Below are 11,075 nucleotides of genomic sequence, written 5' to 3' on the forward strand. Positions count from 1 at the left end.
CAAATTTGAAGGTGATTGAGTAAAGCGTTTAGGAGAAACAAAGAGCAGTTTGGGACCTGCAAACGTGCAAAAATGGGCCAAAAATGCACATTCAAAAAATCATAACTCTTTTTCTGTACATCTGAGCACATGGCTCGCGCTGACTTTTTTGTAGGTCTCTAGGTCCTACATATGCCTAAAAATTTTCGTAGCTCTAGGTCAAACGGGCCGGGACCAGGTGCACTTTTTCAACCTTAGGTGGCGCTGCAGAGCCATTTTTTTTGCATTGTTTTGGGAAACACAAAATTATCCAATTTTTCACCGGGCCCGACAAATGTGCAAATTTTGGTGACTTTTCGTGCATGTTTAGGCCCTCAAAATTGGAAAAGCGCTGCACAGTAAATAATAATAATAATAATAATAATAATAATAATAATAATAATAATAATAATAATCTGGAGAAAAACAAGAGGGCTCTCGCAGCGGTAGCTGCTCGGGCCCTAACTAGAGCTGCAAGCAGCTATAAAGGGCCCTCGCAGACCTGTGCACGTTGAGGTATGAACAGGTCGGGGTATGAACAAGGACTATGAATGATGAAAAATTTGTTGTAGATCACTTCAGTGCAGGACTATTACCAAATATGTAAAATTTAGACAAGGTGGGACAATGTGTGTGGAGTTACTGCAGCTTTTATTGTTCCAATTTTGTGACTTTCAATGCCATATAGGCCACACCCACTGTCGAAACATTGTACTGATTTGTGGGGGGCATAAGGCATGGCCACTGGCTTTTCAGAAAACATTTAAGGGATATCACTTCAAGGGGCTCAGCAGAGTACATAAAAACATTAAGGATTTGCTATATTTTTTTGCTGCCACTAGGTGGCGCTCGTACTATGATAAAAAATAGGCTTGTAGGTGTGTTTCACATTGGACTCCCATCCCATATATGAAGTTTTGCAAACATCAGATCATCTAGGTCCAATTACAGCAACTTTTACCGTTTTGGTGAGAAATCGGACTTTGAGCTGGCATACAGGCCACGCCTTTTATTGAAAAATCATAAAAGTTGAGAACCTTCATTCTCCACTGTGTCATAGCTTTTCTGACCATTTTTTAGTTCATGTAGTCAAACAGACATTGCACAGTACATGAGAGTGTAAAAAATTAGATTTTTGTCCGCCACTAGGTGGCGCTGTAAATGATTTGGATGTTTATCACATAGCTGTATTGGGGCATGACTTTTTAACTCCCTGCAAGTGTTTAACTAGATTTGAAGCTGAAACAGCTGAGTTATTAAGGTTTTTGTCACTCTTGGCGAAGGAAATATTCAAAACAATTTGAAGCTCCGCCCACATCTTACAAGTCATGGGATCTTCACAATTTTTGGGAGATTTGTGCCGCTATATCTGCTAATAGTCCATGCCAACGTAGAAGTTAATCGGGTGAACCGTTTAAGAGAAAAAGGCACGAGATTTAGACGGGCTAATGTCTAAGAATGGGGCAAAATTGCACATAAAAAAAAATCATAAAAATTATTCTGTACATCTTAGCACATCACTCCTATTGATTTTTTTGTAGGTCTTACAATCCTACATATGCCTAAAAACTTTTATAGTGTTAGGTCAAACCAAACAGGAATGACTCCAATCTTTCGACTAATGACATTTTTTGCAGCCACTAGGTGGCGCTAGCTTTAAACTGGAATATATGTTTGTCGATGTCTTCAGGAATAGATTTTCATCCAATGTGTGAAATTGTGAGAAGATCAGATCATCTGGGTCAAATTACAGCAGCTTTTACTGGTCCGTTAAATTTTCGGAATGAAAATGGACGTAAAAGCCACGCCCATTATCGAAATTTTGTAAAATTTGGTGGAGGTCAGCAGGGCTGTCTAGAGGCTTGTCACACTTAATTTCAGCGATATTACTTCAAAGGGCTCAGCTAAACACGTAAAAAAGTTTCAAAAATGCTATGTTTTTGGCTGCCTCTAGGTGGCGCTCGCACTATAGCAAAAAATACGTTGATAGGTGTATTCCGCATTGGAAATCCATCAAATATGTAATGTTTAGAAAAGATAAGACCATCTGGGACCAAACACAGCAACTTTGTTCGTTTTGGCGAGACATCAGACTGACATTTTTGTTTGCCACTAGATGGCCTCACAAGCAATTGAAGTTTTGTTTAAACACTTGTGTTAAGGGCTTGAGTCTCCATGTGTCTGTGAAGTTTCAGATTTTTCTAAGCTTGTAAAGCTGAGTTATAAAGGTTTGTTTCACATGTGGCAAAGTAATCATCAAAGGCATAATATAAAGCCCCGCCCCCAACATATTTGTTGGCGGATCGTCACAAAAATTTGAACAATTGTGCCTCACAGTCAGATAAAACATCACAGCAAATTTGAAGTCGATCGGGTCAAGCGTTTCGGAGAAAAAAGGAGCAGTTCGGGACCTGCAAATGAGCAAAAACGGGCCAAAAGTGCACATTCAAAAATTCATAACTCTCTTTCTGTACATCTGAGCATATGGCTCGCGCTGACTTTTTTGTAGGGCTCGAGGTCCTACATAAGGCTACAAATTTTTGTAGCTTTAGGTCAAGTGGGCCGGGAGTGAGAGGCTATTTTCCACTCATAAGGCCATTTTGGGGCCAATTACAGCCACTTTTTTCGTTTTGGCGAGTCATCTGACTTTGAGGTGGCGTGCAGACTACGCCCATTATCGAAAAGTCGTAAAATTTTAAAACCTTAATATTCCATGTCTTAATGATATTCTGACCAGTTTTCACTTGTTTTACTCAAATAGACTGAGCACAATACATGAAAGTGTAAAAAATGACATTTTAATCAACCACTAGGCGGCGCTTGTAGGTATTTAAAAAACCTTTTTTTAAAAGTGTTAAAGACATAAGTGTCCATGTGTCTATGAAGTTTTAGATTTTTTTAAGCTAGTACATCAAAATTATTAAGGTTTATGTCACTCTTGGCGAAGGAAAAATTGAACACATAATTTGAAGCCACGCCCCTATCATATATGTCAGCGGATCTGCACCAAATTTTGCCCAATTGTGCTTCTATGTTTGAATATTGACCACAGCAAATTTGAAGGCGATTGAGTAAAGCGTTTAGGAGAAACAAAGAGCAGTTTGGGACCTGCAAACGTGCAAAAATGGGCCAAAAATGCACATTCAAAAAATCATAACTCTTTTTCTGTACATCTGAGCACATGGCTCGCGCTGACTTTTTTGTAGGTCTCTAGGTCCTACATATGCCTAAAAATTTTCGTAGCTCTAGGTCAAACGGGCCGGGACCAGGTGCACTTTTTCGACCTTAGGTGGCGCTGCAGAGCCATTTTTTTTGCATTGTTTTGGGAAACACAAAAATATCCAATTTTTCACCGGGCCCGACAAATGTGCAAATTTTGGTGACTTTTCGTGCATGTTTAGGCCCTCAAAAATGGAAAAGCGCTGCACAGTAAATAATAATAATAATAATAATAATAATAATAATAATCCGGAGAAAAACAAGAGGGCTCTCGCAGCGGTAGCTGCTCGGGCCCTAATAATAACTAGAGCTGCAAGCAGCTATAAAGGGCCCTCGCAGACCTGTGCACGTTGGGGTATGAACAGGTCGGGGTATGAACAAGGACTATGAATGATGAAAAATTAGTTGTAGATCCCTTCAGTGCAGGACTCTTACCAAATATGTAAAATTTAGACAAGGTGGGACAATGTGGGTGGAGTAACTGCAGCTTTTATTGTTCCAATTTTGTGACTTTCAATGCCATATAGGCCACACCCACTGTCGAAACATCGTAGTGATTTGTGGAGGGCATAAGGCATGGCCACTGGCTTTTCAGAAAACATTTAAGGGATATCACTTCAAGGGGCTCAGCAGAGTACATAAAAACATTAAGGATTTGCTATATTTTTTGCTGCCACTAGGTGGCGCTCGTACTATGATAAAAATCAGACTTGTAGGTGTGTTTCACATTGGACTCCCTTCCCATATACGAAGTTTAAAAAATACCAGATCGTCTAGGTCCAATTACAGCAACTTTTACCGTTTTCGCGAGACATGGGATTTTGAGTTGGCGTAGAGGCCACGCCCTTTATTGAAAAGTCATAAAAGTTGAGAACCTTAATGTTCCAATGTGTCATAGCTTTTCTGACCATTTTTGAGTTCATTTAGTCAAACAGGCATTTCACAGTACATAAAAGTATAAAAAATGAGATTTTTGTCCGCCACTGGGTGGCGCTGTAAATGATTTGAAAGTTTATCACATAGCTAAATTATTGCATTACTTTTAAAGGGCCAGGAAAGTTTCAGATGGTTTGAAGCTGTCATAGCTGAGTTATTAAGATTTTTGTCACTCTCGGTAAAGGAAGTATTAAACATAATTTGAAGCTCCGCCCGCATCTTTTATGTCAAGAGATCTTGACGATATTTGGCCTATGTGTGCCCCTCAGTTGGATAATGATTCATGCCAAAGGTGAAGGTAATGGGGTGAATCGTTTAAGAGAAAAAGACACTAGTTTGAGACCAGCTAACGTCTAAGAATGGGACAAAACTGCAAATTGAAAAAATTCATAACAATTTTTTTGTACATCCTAGCACATCACTTCTATTGACTTTTTTGTAGGTCTTGCAGTCCTTCATTTGACTACAAAGTTTCATAGCTGTCGGTCAAACCAAACAGGATTGACTGTAATCTTTCGACTAATGACATTTTTTGCAGCCACTAGGTGGCGCTAGCTTTAAACTGGAATATATTTTTGTCGATATGTTCAGGAGAATATTTTCATCCAATGTGTGAAATTGTGAGAAGATCAGATCATCTGGGTCAAATTACAGCAACTTTTACTGGACAGATAAAGCTTCGGAATGAAAATGGTCGTAGAGGCCACGCCCATTATCGAAACTTCGCTAAAATTGGTGGAGACCAGCAGGGCTGTCTAGAGGCTTTTCAGACTTAATTTCAGCGATATTACTTCAAAGGGCTCAGCTAAACACATAAAAACGTTTAAAAAATGCTATATTTTTGGCTGCCACTAGGTGGCGCTCGCACTATAACAAAAATTACGTTGATAGGTGTATTCCGCATTGGAAACCCATCAAATATATGAAGTTTAGAAAAGATAAGACCATCTGGGACCAAACACAGCAACTTTGTTCGTTTTGGCGAGACATCAGACTGACATTTTTGTTTGCCACTAGATGGCCTTATAAGCAATTGAAGATTTTTTTAAACACTTGTGTTAAGGGCTTAAGTTTCCATGTGTCTGTGAAGTTTCAGATTTTTCCAAGCTTGTAAAGCTGAGTTATAAAGGTTTGTTTCACATGTGGCAAAGTAATCATCAAAGGCATAATATAAAGCCCCGCCCCCAACATATTTGATGGCGGATCATCACAAAAATTTGAATAATTGTGCCTCACAGTCAGATAAAACATCGCAGCAAATTTGAAGTTGATCGGGTCAAGCGTTTGGGAGAAAAAAGGAGCAGTTCGGGACCTGCAAATGAGCAAAAACGGGCCAAAAGTGCACATTCAAAAATTCATAACTCTCTTTCTGTACATCTGAGCACATGGCTCGCGCTGACTTTTTTGTAGGGCTCGAGGTCCTACATAAGACTACAAATTTTTGGAGCTCTAGGTCAAACGGGCCGGGAGTGAGAGGCTATTTTCCACTCATAAGGCCATTTTGGGGCCAATTACAGCCACTTTTTTCGTTTTGGCGAGTCATCTGACTTTGAGGTGGCGTGCAGACTACGCCCATTATCGAAATGTCGTAAAATTTTAAAACCTTAATATTCCATGTCTTAATGTTATTCTGACCAATTTTCACTTGTTTTACTCAAACAGACTGAGCACAATACATGAAAGTGTAAAAAATGACATTTTAATCAACCACTAGGCGGCGCTAGTAGCTATTTAAAAAAAACTTTTTTTAAAGGTGTTAAAGACATAAATTTCCATGTGTCTATGAAGTTTTAGATTTTTTTAAGCTAGTACATCAAAGTTATTAAGGTTTTTGTCCCTCTTGGCGAAGGAAAAATTGAACACATAATTTGAAGCCACGCCCCTATCATATATGTCAGCGGATCTGCACCAAATTTTGCCCACTTGTGCCCCTACGTGTGAATATGGACCACAGCAAATTTGAAGGCGATTGAGTAAAGCGTTTAGGAGAAACAAGGAGCAGTTTGGGACCTGCAAACGTGCAAAAATGGGCCAAAAATGCACATTCAAAAATTCATAACTCTTTTTCTGTACATCTGAGCACATGGCTCACGCTGACTTTTTTGTAGGTCTCTAGGTCCTACATATGCCTAAAAATTTTCGTAGCTCTAGGTCAAACGGGCCGGGACCAGGTGCACTTTTTCGACCTTAGGTGGCGCTGCAGAGCCATTTTTTTTGCATTGTTTTGGGAAACACAAAAATATCCAATTTTTCACCGGGCCCGACGAATGTGCAAATTTTGGTGACTTTTCGTGCATGTTTAGGCCCTCAAAAATGGAAAAGCGCTGCACAGTAAATAATAATAATAATAATAATAATCTGGAGAAAAACAAGAGGGCTCTCGCAGCGGTAGCTGCTCGGGCCCTAATAATAATAATAAGAATAATAATCTGGAGAAAAACAAGAGGGCTCTCGCAGCGGTAGCTGCTCGGGCCCTAACTAGAGCTGCAAGCAGCTATAAAGGGCCCTCGCAGACCTGTGCACGTTGGGGTATGAACAGGTCGGGGTATGAACAAGGACTATGAACAATGAAATAGTAGTTGTAGATGACTTCAGTGCAGGACTCTTACCAAATATGTAAAATTTAGACAAGGTGGGACAATGTGGGTGGAGTTACTGCAGCTTTTATTGTTCCAATTTTGTGACTTTCAATGCCATATAGGCCACACCCACTGTGGAAACATCGTACTGATTTGTGGAGGGCATAAGGCATGGCCACTGGCTTTTCAGAAAACATTTAAGGGATATCACTTCAAGGGGCTCAGCAGAGTACATAAAAACATTAAGGATTTGCTATATTTTTTGCTGCCACTAGGTGGCGCTCGTACTATGATAAAAAATAGGCTTGTAGGTGTGTTTCACATTGGACTCCCATCCCATATATGAAGTTTTGCAAACATCAGATCATCTAGGTCCAATTACAGCAACTTTCACCGTTTTGGGGAGACATTAGACTTTGAGTTTGCATAGAGGCCACGCCCTTTAATGAAAAGTCATAAAAGTTGAGAACCTTAATGTTCCAATGTGTCATAGCTTTTCTGACCATTTTTTAGTTCATTTAGTCAAACAGGCATTTCACAGTACATAAAAGTATAAAAAATGAGATTTTTGTCCGCCACTGGGTGGCGCTGTAAATGATTTGAAAGTTTATCACATAGCTGTATTATTGCATGACTTTTAAAGTCCCAGGAAAGTTTAAGATGGTTTGAAGCTGTCATAGCTGAGTTATTAACATTTTTGTCACTCTTGGCGAAGGAAGTATCAAACATAATTTGAAGCTCCGCCCCCATCTTTTCTGTCAAGAGATCTTCACGATATTTGGACTATGTGTGCCCCTCAGTTGGATAATGATTCATGCCAAAGTTGAAGGTAATGGGGTGAATCGTTTAAGAGAAAAAGGCACTAGTTTGAGACCAGCTAATGTCTAAGAATGGGACAAAACTGCACATTAAAAAAATTCTTAACAATTTTTCTGTACATCCTAGCACATCACTTTTATTGACTTTTTTGTAGGTCTTGCAGTCCTTCATTTGCCTACAAAGTTTCATAGCTGTAGGTCAAACCAAACAGGATTGACTGTAATCTTTCGACTAATGACATTTTTTGCAGCCACTAGGTGTGGCTAGCTTTAAACTGGAATATATTTTTGTCGATATGTTCAGGAGAATATTTTCATCCAATGTGTGAAATTGTGAGAAGATCAGATCATCTGGGTCAAATTACAGCAACTTTTACTGGACAGATAAAGCTTGGGAATGAAAATGGTCGTAGAGGCCACGCCCATTATCGAAACTTTGTAAAATTTGGTGGAGGTCAGCAGGGCTGTCTAGAGGCTTTTCAGACTTAATTTCAGCGATATTACTTCAAAGTGCTCAGCTAAACACATAAAAACGTTTAAAAAATACTATATTTTTGACTGCCACTAGGTGGCGCTCGCACTGGAAACCAGCGGTCGCTGCTCGGGCCCTAAAAATCTGGAGAGGAACAAAAGGGACCTCGCAGCGGTCGCTGCTCGGGCCCTAATAATAATCCGGAGAAGAACAATAAGGACCTCGCAGCGGTCGCTGCTCGGGCCCTAATAATAATCCGGAGAAAAACAAGAGGGCTCTCGCAGCGGTAGCTTCTCGGGCCCTAATAATAATAATAATTACAATAATCCGGAGAAAAACAAGAGGGCTCTCGCAGCTGTAGCTGCTCTGGCCCTAATAATAATCCGGAGAAAAACAAGAGGGCTCTCGCAGCGATAGCTGCTCGGGTCCTAATAATAATAACTAGAGCTGCAAGCAGCTATAAAGGGCCCTCGCCTACCTGTGCACGTTGGGGTATGAGCAGTTCGAGGTATGAGCAGTTCGGGGTATGAACAAGGAATATGAACGATGAAAAATTAGTTTTAGATGACTTCAGTGGAGCACTCTTATCAAATTTTTAAAATTTAGAGAAGGTGGGATAATGTGGGTTGACTTACTGCAGCTCTTATTGTTACAGTTGTTCGACTTTGTGCTGTCGTATAGGCCACATCCATTATCGAAACATCATACTAATTAGTGGAGGGTATTAGGCATGGCCAATGGCTTTTCAGACATTATTTAAGGGATATCACTTTAAGGGGCTAAGCAGAGTACATAAAAACGTTAAGGAATTGCCATATTTTTTGCTGCCACTAGGTGGCGCTCCAACTATGATTAAAAATAGGTTTGTAGGTGTGTTTCACATTAGATTCCCATCCCATATACGAAATTTTGCAAACATCAGATCATCTAGGTCCTACTACAGCAACTTTTACCGTTTTGGCGAGACATCGGATTTTGAGTTGGCATACAGGCAACGTCCTCAATGGAAAAGTCATAAAAGTTGAGAACCTTCATTTTCCACTGTGTCATAGTTTTTCTGACCGTTTTTTAATTCATTTAGTCAAACAGGCATTGCACAGTACATGAAAGTGTAAAAAAGTAGATTTTTGTCCGCCATTAGGTGGCGCTGCAAATGATTTGGATAATTATCACATAGCTGTATTAGGGCATGACTTTTAAAGTCCCTGCAGAGTTTCACGTGGTTTGAAGCTGAAACAGCTGAGTTATTAAGGTTTTTGTTACTCTTGGCGAAGGAAATAAAACATACTCTTGGCGAAGGCAATCAAACATATTTTGAAGCTCCACCCCCATCTTATATGTCATGAGATATTCAAGATATTTGTACTGTGTGTGCCCATTGTTACTGAATGTATTGTTACTGATTTTGGTGATTTGTTATCATCGTTACATGAACCTGTCATGGTTGTGACTCAGGCAGGTTGATTGTGAACTCTGGGACACACAGGAGACAGCGTGGAGTTGAGAAAATGGTTTAATAACACAAAAAGCACGCACTGCGTGGGTTTCTAACCAAGTTACTTCAAAGTACAACAAAAAGATGATAGGGGACTCAAAGTACAACTAAAAGAGACTATGCAAAAGTGCAAGTAACTGACAAAGACTTGGGGGGCAGAACCAGCAGGAGTGCGTCGCCGAAAATACAAAGTAACAAAGTAAAGTGCTGATCAACTGGCAGACTGGAGGCAAGGAGAAAAAGTAGCAAATAAAACAGAGGCAAAGGCGCTAGGAATTGAGGGAACGAGGAACTGGCATGTATACAAGAAGGCTGCAGACGCAATAACCAGTGACGCCCTCCAGCTCTGACCGCACCTAAATAGTCTCCTGATTGGAATGAGGAGCAGGTGTGCGGCCAGTGTTTCTGCTCCCCAATCTGCAAACAGGACAACACATTAGGGACGCAGGATGTGACAGAACCTTAGAGGGGCGCTAAACTAATTTTCAAAATATAGATTAAACTACAATAATCATTATCATATTGCCCAAAATCAAATCAAAATCAATCAAATAAAAAATTTTTGTTCTAAATTTTACCCCTTCTTGACTTTCTCTGGTCTCTCACTGCCACTCCGCCGAACCTTGAAACTAGCCCAGGAGCTGACTTGACCCTGCCTGACAGCAGAGGCGCTCCAGATTGGCATGTAAAATAATGAAAACCATTTACATGCCGGATCTTGAGAAACTGTCCCAGTGATGTCCAAGAACAGGTCACATTAAATGGGTAAGAACACAATTGCGCCATAGGCACATATTTAGGAATAAAGTGGCTCAGATTTTTGTCAAAAATGTTTGGAATGACACTTAAGGGTATCATTGCGTTTTGTTGTTAAGGGCTGAGAATGGTGTTAATTTTTGTTGTAGTTTTAATCAAAATCTCAAAATATAAAAGAAAGCAAAAATGTATATTTGTAATTATATTTCTGTAATCTCATCACTGCAACAATACATAATACATTAATATTTAAAGGATTCTAAACTTAAAGCACCATTGTAGCCAGAGTAGTCACATGGGGCGTGATTCTCTCTAGGATGCATGTGCAGCAGGGAAAATAAAAACAAACAAAAAACATAAAACACCATATTATGAAGGCTTATTATTGTAGACTATTTAGTCCTTTTGTTAGTAAGCTAATAAAGATACATACAGGCATAGGCTATATTGCCTTCATTATAAAACAGATTTTGTCTTATGTTTTTTTTGGGAGGGGGTTCAGTAATTTTGGGTTGCTGACCACTGCCCGAGCTAGTTTTATTTTTTTTAATGTATTTTATTCTATTTTAATTTTATTGTATGATGGTTCCTGTTAGAATTGTGCAGATTACTGTGTTAAAAGCCCTTATAGTTGTACTGTATCTCTTTTGATTGACAAAAGTTCAATTAAAAAAATATTTTTAATGACGCAGATTAAACCAAGCAATTCGACGACGTAACAATTTAAATTCTGGAATCAGAAAACGTGCAGTTCTACGAAACTAACACTTTAAAGAGGACCG

This window comes from Hippichthys cyanospilos, chromosome 9 (assembly GCF_059441005.1).
Source record: "Hippichthys cyanospilos isolate Australia breed blue-spotted pipefish chromosome 9, RoL_Hcya_1.0, whole genome shotgun sequence".
NCBI classification, from domain to species: domain Eukaryota; kingdom Metazoa; phylum Chordata; class Actinopteri; order Syngnathiformes; family Syngnathidae; genus Hippichthys; species Hippichthys cyanospilos.